General features: G+C 37.1%; 1 pseudogene; it reads right to left on the reverse strand.

Annotated features, from left to right (window-relative positions):
• Positions 1-666: 666 nt before the first annotated feature.
• LOC140852377 (CBS domain-containing protein CBSX5-like) overlaps positions 667-18085 on the reverse strand; it is a 64817-nt pseudogene continuing 47398 nt past the window's right edge.

Raw genomic sequence — 18085 nt, forward strand, 5'->3', positions numbered from 1 at the left:
AGGATAACTGAATTGACAAGTTGTACGATGGCGGACTACCCTGAGTGCACAATGCACATCATCCATAATGGATAGCCTTTAGAAGGCCGGCGCTTCTTGCTCTCCCATATTGGAGTCCTTCTAGACTCTATAAGGCAGAAAAGCAAGGCATCCACCCCATCCTAACCCCCTCTTCTTGGTGTGGAATTCTATTAGGATCGTAGGGCACCTAAGTAGAGGCAACCTAGGAAAAGTCCATGCCTCCTCTCCTCTACAAAAGAGAGGGGGAGTCCTATGGATTAAAAAAATAAGATAAATTATGTTTTTAGTTCATAAACATATCATATTTTTTTAAATGGTCTTTGAACTACAAAACCATAGTTTTTGGTCTCCAAAGTTTCTGAACCATTTTAATGTTATCTTTTGTCTCATTTTCGATGACTTTCTCTCACCAAAAATCCTATTTGGCATTACCGGTGCATATGTGGCTGGTTTAACTTGAATAGGTGGCATTAGTGCTGAGCTAAAAATAAATTAGTTTAAGAAAAATGATGACGTGGTGTCCGATAATAATTCGGTTTTCTTCCAAAGGGACGGTGCCATTCCCTTCTTCAAGTAATTTTTTTTGCCTCTATCCTAATTTTCTAAGACCCCTCCTCCAGTTCTCTCTTCTCGAAAAAAAATTGTTCTTCTCCTCTTTGAAAAAGATCATCGATTGTTGCCTTGATTGGTGAGGGTGCGGCAGATAAGGGGGAGGGCATTGAGGGCAATGTCATCGTACTGGATGGCGAGGATGTTGAAGTGGATGAGGCCGAGGGAGGGTACAGAATGGGTGGCGATGGGGGCAAAATGGGTGATGGAGTTGAAGAAATAGCGGACGGAATCCTCCTGCATCAGCCAGCAGAATTCCACCTCTCCCTCACTACCGCCGCTGCCATCGGAGTGGTGGTGGAGCTTCCTCCGACCACTGGAGCGAATGGGGACCACCATGCATGGAGCCTCATCGAGAATCACATCCAATGCCTCCAACACACTACAAATTCTCCCAAAAGAAAATTGAATTTTGTACTGATCAAAATAAAAAAAACATATAAATTCCCACCAAGAAACTTATTTTACCATCTGGTATGATTCCTAATTAAATCTCAATCTGATTTTTGTCCTTTTAAATGAAAGGAAAAATTAGGAGGGAGGGAGGTGATACCTGGAATGGGGCTCAACCCGACGAACGAGAGCGACGTCCTTTGGAAGAAGGTCAGAGACTAGCTTCTTGAGAGTGTCGATAGGAGAATCTGTTGGGATTCGAATGTGCAGCATAGTTGAATCTTAAAAATTTTTAATAGCATCAATAATTAAAAAATAAATGATCAAAACCCCAAAAATCCAAAATCACCTTGATACATTCAATCAAACATAAATCGCAAATAAATGATAGAAAATATACCATACAGGAAGATCCAAGCGTTAGATGTGTGCCCTAGATGTCAGATTAGCTGACACATTCCTATACAAATCTAGAGGCAAATTTATAATTTTGACTATATATCAATAAATGGGTTATTTTTCTATCACATTATATACATTGTGTCTGTGATACATCCTTTGAGTTAGTAGGAATGTCAATTCATATTTTCAAGAGTTGAAAATTTAAGGCATGAATTTACATAACTAACTCATAAATAGCTCCTCACCATAGGATCATCACAAAGATAGTGATCGATCTGAAAGGTTGGTGTACGATCGCTTCTTTAGGGTAGATGTGTCTTGAGTCTATGGTGTGGAGACACCGAAGTGAGAGTACAGATATTTGTTGAGAATGAGAGTACTGAGCGTGATCATATCAAGCAATCATAAAGAAGTCTACCTTCTCGTTGATGACTAGCTCGATGCTGCAGTTGTGTGTCTAGTTCTTTGACCTGAGGTGCATCGACAGTTCACCTTGAGTGTGTTATAGTTTAACTATACCATAACTCGATCTCCTAGCCATTCAAAACTCTGAGGTGTATGTTGGCTGTAGCATATTCATTGTAGGAATCAGATCGCACCAAGATGGGATCTATCAACCTCGGTAGATGAGAGGAGTAGTCCTATGATGATCGAAAGATCGAGTCCTTAAGCCCATGGCTATGGCAGAGTGAAATAATGAAAAAGAATTTTCCATTGAGATTTCACATCGGACTCAGATCGATTGATTAATTCATATGACTAATATTAGGTTTGATGAGTTCACCTTAACCCTAATTCAGTCGGAACTCATGATAGAGAAACTCAATCACACAGGTAGCTGCACCGAGAGGTTCATCTTCAGTTCTGATGGGTTGCCACCATATACTGCTAAATATCATTGGTGGATTTTGGGAGTAATTAAAATAATCTTGATGATCGATCATTCTAATTGTCTGAATCAGAAGAGTTCTGGTCCATCGAAAAGAGTTTCGATGATGTCGATGATGAGATCACGACATGTCTCATTACCATACAGAATTGAATCTAACTGGGTCACACTAACAAGGGTTAGGATCTGGATGTCATCAATTGGGCTAGCCCAATTGATTTGGATTAGATCCAATTAGGTTCAAAAAATCATGCTAGCACATGATTGAGCCTAACTTTCTCCTCGTGTAATCTTTTCTATCTCGACTGAGCCAAATATGATTTGACTCACTCAGAGAACCTTGAGAAGGTTTCTCTCAGTCTAAATGAAGCTTGTCCAGCTCAAAAAATACTTGTCTTAATTCATGAGATGAATTTAAGATAACACCTGCTAATTCCTGATACCTGCCATTTTCATTTTAGGACATCTGTCAAATGTTGACATATGGATCTTAAACTGAATGCCACTTGGCAAGAGCTCATTGGAGGATTTTTGTGGAGTGTCCACATACCAAATTCATATTAAATTGGGCACCATAATCAGATTATGCTGTGAGCCCAATTGGATTAAGTGGGCGCCCCAAGTGGATAAGGATGGAGAGACTTGATCAACATGGACTCTTTAGAGCCAACCTTTCTTTGTGCTTATCCAAAATTGGCGCCAACTCTTGGAGAGAGGGTGGGATTTTTATCTGATGTGATCAAATGACATCACTCCACCAATCAAAATTTTTTTGGATTAAATGAAATTTTTTGATTGGTCGAATAATATGGCACTGCGCAGCGCAGCAGGGTCTATATAAACCCTGTCTGCGCCTAGGGTTTTATGTGATAGCACCAAACCCATCAAAGCTGCCACCCCCTTTCCTCTTCTCCACATCCCATCTATAGCTCTCCCTTCCCTCTTCACGTCCTAGGAGTTGGACATCCATCTGGCAAAGGTTTAAGGCATGGTGACGCCTTGAATAGGAAGGCTGCAGGACTTCTTCGACAGGCTGCTGTTCCAACTTCAGAAAAACTTTTGAAGATCTTCCTAATTAGATTTAGTTCTAATTTTTGGAGTAGAGATTTGTGAGGAGAAGATGATCCAGATCCTACCTGAGTGGATACTGATAGAGACCAGGCGATTGCGTGGCTAAATCAAAACCTCAGGCTTGCTGCGATCATCTACAGGGTAATCAGATTATCCTTGAGGTATTTCATGTTTTCTCATGATTTTAGATTTATTTTAAAATTAATATTAGATAATAAAATTAGATCTAAAGATTTAGATCTAAAATAAATATAGGATAAATATTTTTTTAAATTATTCTACCCCAGATTTGATGAAATCTGGAAGATCCTACAAGTAAAAAGACGATTTTTCTTTCAACTGGTATCAGAGCCAGGTTCATGGCTCAATTTTAGATCTAATTTAGATCTGATTTTATTTTTAATTTATCTGATATTAAAGAATTTCAGATGTCACATAAGATATGATGGAATCTGAAATTAAAATATTTAAAATTAAATCTGAGAAGATTTAACATGCATGAGATGCATGACTAGACTAGGAATAGTTTTGATCTATAAATAGTCTTGTAAGTTTATATTTTAATGAGATTAAAATATAATTTAGATCTAATTTATTTTTTAATTTTGATGATATAAATATTATATATTCAGATTAAAAATAGAAAATAAAAATTTAGATAATACATAAGATTGATCTGTTGCATGCCTAGACTAGTTATAGAATTGTTCTAGTAACTGTCTAGAATAAATTTTATGTTGAGTAGTTCAATTTAAATTTTATTTTTTAGATGTTACATGTGATGTATTAAATCTGAAAGCATGTTAATTAGATCAATTTTTGATACATGAGATGTATGCAAAGCATGTATTAGTTAGATCTTAAATTATATATGTGATATGTAAATTTAGATCTAACTAGTTTTGTAGTTAAATTTATATTTCTGATTAAGGTGTTCCTCATGGCCGTCCAGTCATAAGAATAAAGTAAGATTTAAAGGTTCTCTCCTCCCATTCAATGGGTGTTCTTATGACGTGTAGGGGTGCTGCGCATTCATCTTTAATCAGAAATCAAAATTTACTTTTCTGCAAAATCCTAGATCCTGAAACCCTAAGATTTATTTTACATGTTTTGTTTATGAACCTAAGACTTAATCAATGAATTAAGCTTATGGAATTAAATTAGTCTAAAATTGAGAATTTTAGATCTAAGTTATTTTCATAAAATTGGGTTCGGACTTGGGTGGCTCAATTAGGTCTAGCAGTTGATCAAACCGAATCAACAGTTGATTAGGTGGGATCATGAAAGCCAATAATTGACCAGCCTAATAGGATTAAGTCTAGGTCAAGGTCGAATCACATTTAGATGTGACTCGATCAAGTTAAGACCTAATTTGGCTCAGTGGTTAGAGCCTGGATTGTAGGCTAACCCAATTAGTTCTGGTTCGATAATTTGGTGTCTAAGATAAGTTGAGCAGATGCGATCGATTAATTTTTAATTGAGAGCTACTCGACTCGAATGCATTCTTGTCAAGTTAATGGCATATCCCTTCCACCGGTCTCACTTACCTGGCCATATGTGTCAATCCAGTTCTGATTAGAGATGGCTAACAATTCGAGCTAATCCATGCCACTAGGTTAGTCATAATTGTTATGACTATGTCAAGCCAAGTTTAAAGAGACCTAAATCAAATTTTTCTAAGAAAATATTAAGTCTAGGTCTTCCACCATTGTGGATGTGCGGGTCCTTCCCAGAGTTGATCGTTCTCGACTGGATACAGTGGCTCAGTTGCACCAGAAAGATGCAACCATGTCCATTAGGCATTGGATGCTATGAATTAGAGGATGGATTGGGCTCAATATTTCGGATACGGTGAGGGACCCAATCAAGAATCTAGTTCGTGCAAATGGTGGGTTTGACTTAACTAAGGATTGAAGTAATATTCTGGGCACGATGAGCTTCATGAATTAGAGATCAAGTTTTGGATACATCATGATTAGAGAATCATTGGATAAGAGTTGTCCACTCATCGGTTGACCCATCACCAATAACTGTTAGGTGAGGTGATGAGCCAGTCGGTGAGACCTCACCACCCACTAGAAATCATTGATCATAGAGATTTTCACATCTCTACCAAGGGAGTGTAGGGATTTGAGAAAATAGTGGAAGCCTAATTTGTTTAAAAATAAAATCTCTAAACAAATTGGTTAAGTCTGATTACAAAATCTAACTAGAAACTTTTGACTCTCTACAGGAAATATGTCTGCCTCAAATCTCCTGACCTAAATACTAGACACCCACAGATTGACTAGATCAAATTTCAAGGACTGGTTGAGGAACTACAGAATTATTTTGAATTTTAAAAAATTGACTCATATCTTGGACCAGGACCCATCTGCCATGCCAGCACGTCTGACTGCTGAACAGAGAGCGTCTTTGAAAAAGTAGACGGATGATGATAACAAAGCAAGGTACTACATGTTGGGTGCAATGTCTAATGACTTACAGCGCCAACATGAGAACATTTTGACTACCCGCCAAATGTTGGCTCACCTACAAGAGTTATTTGGTGAACAAAGTCATGCAGCCAAGTATCAAGTCTGTCAAAAATTTTTTAAGGCTAAAATGCATAATGGGCAGTCAGTCCAAGATCATTATTTGACAATGATCCAGAATCTTGAGGAGCTTGAGAAGCTCGATATCATCTTAGACAAGAATTTTCAGATTGATGTGATCCTTCAGTCCTTGTCCGATCCATATGGTCAGTTCATCATGAACTTCCATATGCATAAGATACATTGTACCTTGGCCGAGTTAAAGAACATGCTGGTTACGGCTGAGCTTTCTATGAAAGGTTCAAAAGGCTCAGTTCTAACTGTAGAGCGAACTTCTTGCAAGAGAAAATTTTTTGAAAAGAAAAAAAAGTCTGTGAAGAAGCAGAAGGTGGATGGGAAGAAGAAGAAGACGGAATCGAAGAAGATGGCTGCTGAAAAGAAAAAATATTTTCACTGCCAATCAGATGGCCATTGAAAGCGAAACTGTCCTCAGTACCTGACCATCCTGAAGAACAAGAAGGATGGTCCTTCTGGAGGTATGCTTATTTTAGAATCTAATCTTACGGTATCTTCTGCATCCAGTTGGGTGCTTGACACTGGTTCTAGTGCTCATTTATGCACTTCCATGTAGGGTCTTGAGGAGAGCAGGAGGCTGAGGGATGGGGAGATGATCCTACATGTTGAAAATAGAGCAAGAGTTGCTGCTGTGGCCGTAAAAATCTACCCTCTGCGATTACCGTTAGGATTAGATTTATTTCTTAGAGATTGTTATTATGTACCTGCAGCAAGCAGGAATTTAATTTCTGTTTCATATTTAGCATAAGAAGGCTATGTGATTAGCTTTCATAAGGACCATTGTAACATATTTTATGAAAATAATAAAGTTGCAGATGATTTTCTTATTAATGGTCTCTATCAGCTACATATTGATGTATCTGTATTTAATATCAAGCAAAATGTGAATGCCATAGAAATTAAAAGACCTAGAGATAGTCTAAATGATAGGTATCTGTGGCACCTAAGGCTAGATCATATAGCGAAAGACAGGATTAACAAATTGGAGAAATCCGGACTATTGAGTCTGTTGACTTTCGAGTCATATCCAGTTTGTGAATCATACCTTCAAGGCAAAATGACCAAACTTCCTTTTGTGGGATATGGGGAAAGGGCCACAGACCTACTTGCCCTAGTACATACGGATGTGTGCGGCCCATTTGATGTGCCGACTAGAGGTAACTATGTCTACTTCATTACCTTTACCGATGATATGTCTAGGTACGGATATGTGTTTCTAATGAAATACAAGTCTGAAGCCTTTGAAAGGTTCAAAGAATTTAGACATGAAGTAGAAAAATAAACAGAAAAGCCCATTAAGATTCTTCGATCAGATCAAGGAGGTGAATACCTTAGTCGAAAGTTTCTAGACTATCTTAAGAACAATGGCATAGTCTCTCAATGGACTCCACCTGGAACGCCACAACTCAACGAGATTTCAGAACAGAGAAATCGGACCCTATTAGATATGATCCATTCCATGATGAGTTTCACGGACCTCCCTGAGTTTTTTTGGGGTCATTGTCTCATGATAGCAATATATGTATTGAATAGGGTTCCATCTAAAATCATTCCTACCACACCATATGAGATATGGCATGGTAAGAAGTCAAGTCTGTATCATCTCAGAATTTGGGGTTGTCCGGCTCATGTCAAGAGACAGCAAGCGGACAAGTTAGAGTTCAGATCTTTTAGAGCTCGATTTATAGGATATCCTAAAGAGTCATTAGGATACTATTTCTATATTCTGAAAGATCATAATATGATTGTGAGTCGAAATGCTATTTTTCTTGAAAAAAAAATTATTCAAGATGGTGGCATCGGAAGAATAATTAAACTCAAGGAGAATGTCTCCTAAGAGCAATGAGCTAAAAAACCTAAGGAACCAAATCATCAGAACCAGTCTTAACACAACCTCTTCCACCTCGTAGATTGACTAGGATTTTTCGTCCTCCTAAAAGGTACTTAGGTACCATACAAGAGGATATAGAGAAAATATTTTTATGGAAAATGGAGCTCATGGTGATGATCCCAAGACCTATGATGAGGCGATATCAGATATCGACTCTGAGAAATGGTTAGAGGCAATGAGATCAGAAATTGACTCGATGCACTCAAACCAAGTCTGAACCTTGGTAGATCCACCTGAAGGTATTGTACCTATTGGGTGTAAATGGATCTTCAAGAGAAAGATAGGTGTAGATGGAAATGTAGAGACATTCAAGGCTAGGCTCGTAGTGAAAGGTTATAGTCAGCGCAAAGGCATTGACTATCAGGATACCTTCTCATCCGTAGCCATGCTAAAATCCATCCACACATTGTTTGCTGTTGCAGCCTATTTCGATTATAAAATATGACAGATGGATGTGAAAACGGCGTTCTTAAATGGACATCTTAAGGAAGATATCTATATGGAACAGCCAATTGATTTCACATCCAGTGATGATGATCACAAGGTTTGCAAGCTGCAAAGATCCATTTATGGACTTAAGCAAACATCTCAGAGCTGGAATACTCGTTTCAATGATGTGATCAAAATGTTTGGTTTCATCAAAAATGAGGAGGAACCATGTGTGTTCAAAAAGGTCAATGGGAGCGCAGTTGTCCTCTTCGTATTATACGTAGATGACATCCTCCTAATTGAGAATGACATTCCCATGTTGACCTCAGTCAAAGTATGATTGTCTAAGGAGTTCTCTATGAAAGATCTACGAGAGGCATCCTTTATATTGGGTATTAAGGTCTATAAAGATAGACCAAATAGGATACTGGGACTTTCACAGAAGATGTACATAGAGGAGGTGCTAAAAAGGTTTAGCATGAAAAACTCCAAAAGAGGTTTAGTACCTTTTAGACATGGCATTCATCTCTCCAAGAAGATGTGCCCTAGCACACCTGAGGAGATTGAACGTAAGAGCAAGATCCCTTATGCTTCGGCAATAGGGAGCCTCATGTATGCCATGCTATGTACACGACCTGATATAACCCATACTGTGAGTGTCACCAGTAGATATCAGTCGAATCCAGATGAAGAGCACTGGACTTCTGTGAAATGTATCCTTAAGTACTTGAGAAAGACTAAGGATATGTTTCTAATCTTTGAGAATGGAGAACTTCAGATTCAGGGATATACAGACTCAGATTTTATGTCTAATATAGATGATCAAAAGTCGACATCTGAGAGTCTGTTCATTTGCAATGGTGGTGTAGTTAGCTGGAAGAGTTTCAAGCAGACGGTGATTGCTGATTCCACCATGGAGGCAGAGTATATTGCTGCATCGGAAGCTACGAAGGAGGTATTCTGGTACAAAAAATTTATCATGGAGTTTGGAGTGATGTCATCGGATGCCATCCCTCTTTATTGCGATAATAATGGCGCCATAGCCCTAGCTAAGGAGCCAAGATCTCACCAGAAGTCCAAGCATATCGAGCGGCCATTCCATCTGATCCGTGATTATCTCAAAAAAAGTTATGTCGAGATTAAGAGAGTCGACTCCACAGATAATGTGGCAGACCCGCTGACAAAGTCATTAGGCCAACAAAAGATCAAAGCCCACCTTGAGAAGATGGGACTTAGATATGTAGCCAATTGGTATTAGGTCAAGTGAGAGTTTGTTAGATGTGTGCCCTAGATGCCAGATTGGCTGACACATTCCTGTATAAATCTAAGGATAAATTTATAATTTTGACTATAAATCAATAAATGGGTTATTCTTCTATCACATTATGTAGATTGTGTCTGTGATACATCTTTTGAGTTAGTAGGAATGTCAATTCATATTTTCAAGAGTTGAAAATTTAAAGTATGAATTTACATAACTAACTCATAAACAGCTCCTGACCATAGGATCATCACAAGGATGGTGATCGATCTGGAAGGTTGGTGTATGATCGCTTCCTTAGGATAGATATGTCTTGAGTCTACGGTATGGAGACACCGAAGTGAGAGTACAGGTATTTGTTGAGAACGAGAGTACTGAGCGTGACCATATCAAGCAGTCATAAGGAAGTCTACCTTCTCGTCGATGACTAGCTCGATGCTGCAGTTGTGTATCTAGTTCTTTGACCTGAGGTGCATCGACAGTTCTCCTTGAGTATGTTATAGTTTGATTACACCATAACTCGATCTTCTAGTCATTCAAAATCCTGAGGTGTATGTTGGCTGTAGCATATTCATTGTAGGAACCAGATCGCACCAAGATGGGATCTATCAACCTCGGTAGATGAGAGGAGTAATCCTATGATAATCAAAAGATCGAGTCCTTAAGCCCATGGCTATGGTAGAGTGAAATAATGGAAAATAGTTTTCCATTGGGGTTTTACATCGGACTCGGATCGATCGATTAATTCATATGACTGATGTTGGGTTTGACGAGTTCACCTTAATCCTAATTCAGTCGGGACTCATGATAGAGGAACTCAATCACACAGGTAGCTGCACTGAGAGGTTCATCTTCAGTTCTGATGGGTTGCCACCATATACTGCTAGGTGTCACTGGTGGATTTTGAAAGCAATTAGAATGATCTTGATGATCGATCATTCTAATTGTCTGAATCAGAAGAGTTCTGATCCATCAAAAAGAGTTTCGATGATGTCGATGATGAGATCATGACATATCTCATTATCATATAAATTGAACCTAACTGGGTCATACTAACAAGGGTTAGGATCTGAATGTCATTAATTGGGCTAGTCCAATTGATTTGGATTAGATCTAATTAGGTTCAAGAAAATCGTGCTAGCATACGATTGAGCCTAACTTTCTCCTCGTATAATCTTTTCTATTTTGACTAAGCCAAATATGATTTGACTCACCCAGAGAATCTTAAGAAGATTTCTCTCAGTCTAAATGAAGCTTGTCCAGCTCAGAAAAGGCTTGTCTTAATTCATGAGATGAATTTAAGACAACACCTACTAATTCCTGACACCTGCCATTTTCATTTTAGGACATCTGTCAAATGTGACATATGGGTCTTAAACTGAAGGTCACTTGGCAAGAGCTCATTGGAGGATTTTTGTGGACTGTCCACATACCAAATCCATATTAAATTGGATGCCATAATCAGATTATGGTGTGAGCCCAATTGGGTTAAGTGGGCGCCCCAAGTGGATAAGGATGGAGACTCTTGATCAACATGGACTCTTTGGCGCCAACCTTTCTTTGTGCTTATCCAAAGTTGGTGCCAACTCTTGGAGAGAGGGTGGGGTTCTTATCTAATGTGATCAGATGACATCACTCCACCAATCAAAATTTTTTTGGATTAAATAAAATTTTTGATTGGTCGAATGATGTGGCACTGCGCAGCGCAGCAGGGTCTATATAAACCCTGTCTGCACCTAGGGTTTTATGTGATAGCACCAAACTCATCAAAGCTGCCACCTCCTTTCCTCTTCTCCACATCCCATCTATAGCTCTCCCTTTCTTCTTCACATCTTAGGAGTTGGACATCCATCTGGCAAAGGTTTAAGGCGTGGTGACACCTTGAATAGGAAGGCTGCAGGACTTCTTCGATAGGCTACTGTTCCAACTTCAGGAAGACTTTTAAAGATCTTCCTAATCAGATTTTGTTCTAATTTTTGGAGCAGAGATTCATGAGGAGAAGATGATCCAGGTCCTATCTAAGTGAATACTGGTAGAGGCCAGAAAATTACGTGGCTTAATCAAAACCTCAGGCTTGCTGCGATCATCTACAGGGTAATCAGATTATCCTTGAGATATTTCATATTTCCTCATGATTTTAGATTTATTTTAGAATTAATATCAAATAATAAAATTAGATCTAGAGATTTAGATCTGAAATAAATATAGGATAAAATTTTTTTTTAATTATTCCACCTCAGATTCGATAAAATCTGAAAGATCCTACAAGGAAAAAGGCAGTTTTTTCTTCACCAAGCTGTCCAGCAATCGATATCCTCGAGGCACCCAAATGTGTGCCCTCCAATGATGATCTATACGGATCTTGATCAAAAATTCTCTCCAATCTGGATTCACCAAATTTCTTCCCGAGAAAATTAGCAACTGCTTCTATCTTTGCTCCACCAACTCTTGATGATTTCCTCCCTCCTTTGGACATGAAAACCTCTCATCTTTAACCTCTCTTGCGATCCAACACTTGGGCCATTTGCTGTCCAACAATTGGACATTAGAAACTACATTTCAGATCAGATATATGATCACTTAGATCCAACCCATTGGATCTGATTTTGAACACTTTGATCCAAATATACCTTGACCCTTTTGCAGTCCAACAATTGGACCTTAGAAGCCTATGCATAAGCTCCATGAAATCAACCCCTTTTCAGCCCAAATCCTAACTCAAATGATAGTCAAGGATTAGACTCAAACTCATACTAAAACACCCAACATTTGGGTGTCAAAACTAATGGCATGGAACCACTTTTGGCATGTAAGAAGGAAAAGTAATTATCTCAGAAGGCTCTTCCTATTGGGCGTAGATTTCATTCAGCGTGAATACCTTCACGCGAGAGGTAAGGGCGCCTCCTTTTCAGATGTGTGAGGCATCTTAAGGAGTTAGGATGGAGAATCCTTCTCACATCCAACTCTTGGATGCCATAACCATCTTAGGGTGTGGCAGATTTGTTTCCAAAGGAAGCATGGGATTTTCCAACCAACTAACTCCAAGAGGTGCCAAGGGAGAGAGCTTTAACATGGATCATTTCTTTCCTTTTATATGCCACATAACCACCAAAGGGCGTATAATAATTAAAGGAAGCGAGAGAGTCAAGGGATGCCATCTTATGGTGCAAGTATTTTTTCCATGTGAAACCAAGAGGCATATCAGAGTCCAAGGAGTCATGGACTTGTTCTTAAATGGCGTACATGCTTTCTTAGGAAGTTAAAACTCTTATCTTTAAATGAAGAGATAAGAAGATATGCTTCCTAATTAATACGTGAAACAACTTTCACGCAATTAAGCAAAGGAGCGCCATCTAATAAAAATGTGAAACTCCTTTCACACAATACACAAAAAAGCATCATTCATCCTTGTGCATGAAACCCTTTTCATGCATGGATAAAGAGAAATATAAATGGATGGAGCGGTGACTTCCCTCCTTGCGTCCCACATTTGGACACCCACAAATCAGGAAGCTATGGACCCTCTTAATAATAAACCTTTGAACCATTCAAAGGCAATTAAGAGTCCAATTTGATTTAGGTCTTGACCATGCAAAACTCAATGCCAACATGAATCCAAATAGATTAGGGCTTAGGGTTTAGACATGTGCTAGCATGCTTGACTCAAATCCATTTAGGATTTCAATCAAATTCAATTCAATTAGATTCAACAAGACCTAAACAAAAATCCTTGACCAATTTTCTTTTATGTGTGATCCAGTAGGTTCCACACCTAGTCAGTAGTAGGTCTAGATTCAAGTGCACTTAATCCAATTAGGTCCAATACATAATGAACCCAAGTCCATCAATTAATCAGAACTCTTCTAATTAATTTGCTGAATTAAACTCTTTTAATTCAATGAAATGTACAAGTTAAGATTAACATCTAGAAAGTGTCATAATTATCCAGAAGATATAAAATTTTGTAGAATACCAAAATTATCCTTTCATGATGAGTTACTATGCAATTCAATCCTTCGATCATACAACATCCCAGACAGGCCATAGGTATAGAATCATGTCAAGTCCAAATATCTATCCATATTATCTCGATCTGATGATGATAACTCAATTGATGAATCATTAGAAACTCTTTTAATATTTATCTCTGCTTTGGCCAGAGACTCTTTGAGTCATCACCCTATGAGATCATATAGGATATTCTCTCCTCTTACAAAGAGTGATCGATTCTTTGTTGACTACTCACAACCTTCATACATACTTTACCACACCCAGAACATCCCACACATGTCTTAAAGAGTTATACTAGAGTATGAACCAAAGCATGGATCTACATACATAAGATACCATGATGATCTTAAGTCTACGGATCACTTGCACCACTCCAATTGGAGAACCATCTGTTGACATACTATAAGGCTCCATCAGATATTCTCCTTATGGATCAGTTCAGTTAACTCATTCTCCAGTGAGCACCTATATTCTTGTATTAGTGTCATCATATAAGTGATTGTGAGATCAATCATTCTCTCCGTTGAACATACATAAGATGTACCAGTCTTACCGACATTATCGATCTCTGATTCAATGATCCTACGATTAAAAATATTTTAGACTGGGGCTATCAATGTTTTAGATCTTACTAGCATGATCTCATCATGAATCTAAAACCATTACCCTAATCTATGGAGTTTATCATAATCATGAACATGATACAACAAATGACGAAATGCAATGTCTCATATATGTATAAAATAATCAATGTCATGCAAATGAGCAAAAAGATAATACAAAATTGTCTCATCATATCAATCATGCAATTGACTTGTAGGATATTATTTTTTCAATCTTCCACTTATACTAACCTCTATACCGGATGTCTATGCAATCAAGATGGCAATCACACTACTGCTGTGATAAGACTTAGTGAATAGGTCCATTATGTAGTTCTTTGTAACAACTCACTTATGATCACATCATGAATGAGGTGAAAGTGCCTTAGGATGTGCGTGGTTTTAGGTGAAACTACATCCAACTAAGTGATGAACTCTTTCATCAGGCAACTTTTTTTAGCAATCTTCATTTACAGTAATACACTGAGTCAACAACAGTTTACTGTTTAAAATTTTTTTAATTTACTACTCTTCTAGTACTTCTCAAGTACTCGAGAATGCTTTTCATAATTTTTCAATGATCCTTTCCTGGATATACCTAAAAAATAATGCATCAGGCTTGGTACATAGAATATATAGGTAAGTAAACTCTTTTACACCCATCCAAGTTGAACCTTTTCAACATAAAATTAATGTACCTAGACTGGGATAAGCTTAGCCCCACTTAGATCTATCTTTATAGATCTTAATACTAAGTATAATGGACACTTCACCCAAATCTTTCAAGGAAAACATCTATGATAGCTAAGTTTTGACCAATTGCAACATTAGGACAACTTTCCAATGAGTAGTTTGTCATCCGTATAGTGAATCAGGAAGTCAATGATACTCCCACTTGACTTCTTGCACACACACGATTTATCCATATTTTGATAAAGTCAAACAATTTGACTATCTTATTAAAAATAGATGTACCGACTCCTTGATACTTGCTTACTAGATTTGCCCTCTCACTAAAGATAAATCTCTCTGACTGATATTCAGCAATACCAAGAAAAATCTAGACGAACATTCCTGCTAGCAATCTATTAGGTCATACCCATAGGTGCATCAACCAAAGTCCATACTTGGTTGATATACAGAGAATCCATTTCGGATTTCATAGCTCCAAGCCATCTGTCAGAGTCTCTACTCATGACTATTTTTGAATAAATCACAAGATTATTATTCTCAATGATGCATGGCTCATTGTCATTCTTAATGACAAACTCATATCTGAGTGGTACATTAAACATTCTGATTGACCTTCAGAAAGGAGGTGTATGCCAAGATTGTGCCTCATCAATGGGCACATCTAGTTGAGGATCAACTTGTGGACCTTCCATAGATTGTTGTGGGATAGTTTGTAGGTCTTAAACTTCTCAAGTTCAATTATCCTCCCACTGTCGGTGGCATGCCTACTGACAAATATCTTTTATGTAGTAGGATGGCAGAAGTAGTATCACATACTTTAGGAGATAATTTACAAATCTGTACTTATCTGACCTAGTACAAAGCTTATGTACATCAACTCTTTTCATGTAAGCTGGACAATCTATCTCTTTCCTTTTCATATCTCATATAGAGTGCTAGTAACAGATTTACATGGTACCTTATTCAAAACATATGCATTGATTACTAAGACATATCCCTAGAATGAGATTGGAAGGTCTGTAAAGTATATGATGGATCACACCATATCTCATATGAAGTATCCAACTCTGGCTGAGTTGTTATGAGCCTTCATACATCTATTTGTATGAAGCCTAACAGCTCACTCACCCTATCCCCATGTCTAGGATATGGACATTACATTACCTTTATTTAGCTTCATATTTCTTACAGTCCCTGTAATGATTTGCATAAACGGGAACCACAGAATATATCTAATACCTAAGAATCGAAGCTGAAGTATTCGATGATAAATTTTGTCTGTATCAAATACAAATCTCTAACAAATACAATCTTTGCATTTTGTTACACTTGTAAGATAGCTCCTGTAACTTTATTATCAATACTCAATATTGCTACAATAAAAATAGGTACCTTTGGTAGAGACATTCTTCACCTTATTCTCCTCGATGGTGCTATTCAGAAAGAAGAAATCAGAGAGTTTTTATAAGATCAAATCTTTGCTCAACTTACCATCTGATACGACAACCTAACTGACCTAATCGCATGATCAAGTCAATCAGGACACATGACAGTCATACTGTCATCCCGCCATATCTCATATATGTTTGTCTTCTTTATAGGATCATCTCTGATCTAATCGAAATGAAGAAAATAAAAAATATAGAAGATTTTCTCCTAGATGAGTACTATTCTCAGATTCCTCAACCAATCCATGTGGTTCGATTCGATCAATATATTGGCATCAATTATACCATGCAGTGACAGTGAAAATACAAATGAAATATATAAGAATAAAATATAAATGGACTTATTATAATGACATGCATAATTTAGATGAGATCTTTTATCTAATTATGTCTTCCATTTATTTGGCGAATTCCATAGCCCTCTAGTATAGAAAATGAATAATCCTGTCATCAGATTTTTTAGTGGGGTTGAGATCTCAATTTTTCATAAAAAGTCTTGTGGATAGCATAACAAACTTCTATGAGTTCAAGAGTAGGTAATTCTTTACCAATTGCATCTCATACAACTTTCAACAAAATTTTTGCCTCTAAAAACTTATAGCCTTGTAGATAGCACAACAAACTATAATATTTTAGTTAATTCATATCCTACATTCTTATATAATCATATCTAAATAATACTATCCTTGTGGATAGCATAACAAAGCAGCAATATCCAAATATGCCATAAGTATTACTAAGTCAATATCATATCAAATCTTATAATAAATCTTGTGGATAGTACAATAAACTCACTATAATTTTTGACATACTCTATTGATCTAGTATGAGCTAAAAATACTATAAGCATCAATATACACTAAGTTAATATCACATCAAGTCCTATAGCAAGCTTTGTGAATAGTACAACAAACTCACTACAGTTTTTGATATACTCTATTGACTTAGCATGAAGAAAGGCATGAGTAGTATTCTTAACACTTCACCATTATGATTTAATATAATTTAAATGAGGGACTTAGGTCTCAAGCATATCCAAAATATATGCATCACAAGTAGTATAAATGTACCTAACTACCAGCACAAGAGAGTAAATAAAGAAATCGAATGGTTATGGACTTTTCTAGTGTAATCTACCTGAGCCACCTGGATGGATTACGGATCTAATCCTAAGTGCATCACAGGTTGAACCATCTCATGGTCGATCTTCATGCATCTCTGCTCTCAACCCGCCAGTAGTCCAGTCTTTATCTTCATGAAGACTTCGATGAATGCTCCATCTTCTTTCTTTATTTATAAATATAAAAAAATAATTTTTATTTATTTATAAATATTTTTTTCTATTTTTATTTTACATCAACATGTAAAAATTTCAATCAGTAGTTAGGAACATATATAGGAAAAAAAAGAAAGACAGCTGAAAATACAAATGCATCAGAGGAACCCAGCCCCTATTTAAAAATTTACAACCATTACAAATATATTTATATAATCAGCCATCACAGATACATTCATAAGTACATCCATCACATGGGTGTTTCTAGTCTATAATCATCCATCATGTAATTTATAATATTTATAGAAAGTATGAAAATAAATAACCATGTTATTCGAATTATGATATTATTCATGTACATATCAATCAAGATGTTTAAAATATGGGTACAGGATCCATCTAGAATTTTTTATTTGAGTATAATTCTTGATCTAATTTCAATTATAAATCAACCACATGTCACCCTTTTTGAATTAAGTC

Source organism: Elaeis guineensis, chromosome 11, assembly GCF_000442705.2.
Source record: "Elaeis guineensis isolate ETL-2024a chromosome 11, EG11, whole genome shotgun sequence".
NCBI lineage: Eukaryota > Viridiplantae > Streptophyta > Magnoliopsida > Arecales > Arecaceae > Elaeis > Elaeis guineensis.